At 35.9% G+C, this 1,000-nt stretch overlaps 1 protein-coding gene across 1 annotated transcript in view; it reads left to right on the plus strand.

The window, feature by feature from the left end:
• Positions 1 to 1,000, plus strand: part of pdia5 (protein disulfide isomerase family A, member 5) — a 127,530-nt gene that overhangs the window by 63,417 nt on the left and 63,113 nt on the right. The gene's annotated exons all lie outside the window — the stretch shown is intronic.

Genomic DNA, 1,000 nt, shown 5'->3' on the forward strand with positions numbered 1-1,000 from the left:
ATGCTCTAATTCCTTATAGACTTCCTGTGTGTTTGTGTGTGTGTGTGTGTGTGTGTGTGTGTGTGTGTGGCTGATCCAGAGTCAGTCTGTTAGCTGGGAGTGCATTAGTGTCAGCACAGGGCTAGCTAATGACCATCCAAGCCCACTGGCTGCAGTAATGAACCCCTCACTGATAAACAGCCGCTAATCACTGCAGGCTACATCAACACCTTCAGTTATCTCCCCATTGCACCTGCTGGAAGACCAACTTTTCAAGGTCTTTAAGATTTTCACTCCTGCAGCTGAATAAGAAAACATAAGACAGAGGAGTTCAGCTCAACTTAACAATCAGAATAAATTAAACCATTTCAACCTCTTTATTCTTGCTTTGTCCTTCAACAAAAATAAAAAGTCTCTTTCATAAGCTTTTGTTGTACTTTTCAGCAGCAGCAGTAAAACCTTTTTGATCATAAATCTCACTGATTTCATTCTAAGCAGCCTCTCTCTGTCGTTGAAGTTGGTTTTCATAAAACGCGAGTTTTAAACTCCAAATCCAGTAAGTGTATCCATGCATCACCTTTAATCACRTCAGGTCTGTGTCTCAGGGGTTCTGACTGCACTCGTCACTGCCATCTGTGTTTGGAGTGTGGTTCTGTTCAAACTGCAGCTGCTGACACTGATGTAGAGATATACAAATAGGAAGAGACTTGTTCCTGTAAAGAAACTCTGTTTAAGTTTAGAATAGTTCTAGTCTGTGAATCTGGGGAGATGCATCTTCCTAAGTTTTAAGATAAGATACGATAAGATATGATAAAAAGATAAGATAAAACTTTATATAAGATAAGCTAAGATAAGACTTTATTTAAGATAAGATAAAACTTTATTTAAGATAAGATAAGCTAAAACTTTAAATGAGATAAGATAAAAATTTATTTAAGTTAAGATAAGATAAAGCTTTATTTAAGTTAAGATAAGATAAAGCTTTATTTAAGATCAGATAAGATAAAACTGTATTTAAGAT

This window comes from Austrofundulus limnaeus, unplaced genomic scaffold (assembly GCF_001266775.1).
Source record: "Austrofundulus limnaeus strain Quisiro unplaced genomic scaffold, Austrofundulus_limnaeus-1.0 Scaffold492, whole genome shotgun sequence".
NCBI lineage: Eukaryota > Metazoa > Chordata > Actinopteri > Cyprinodontiformes > Rivulidae > Austrofundulus > Austrofundulus limnaeus.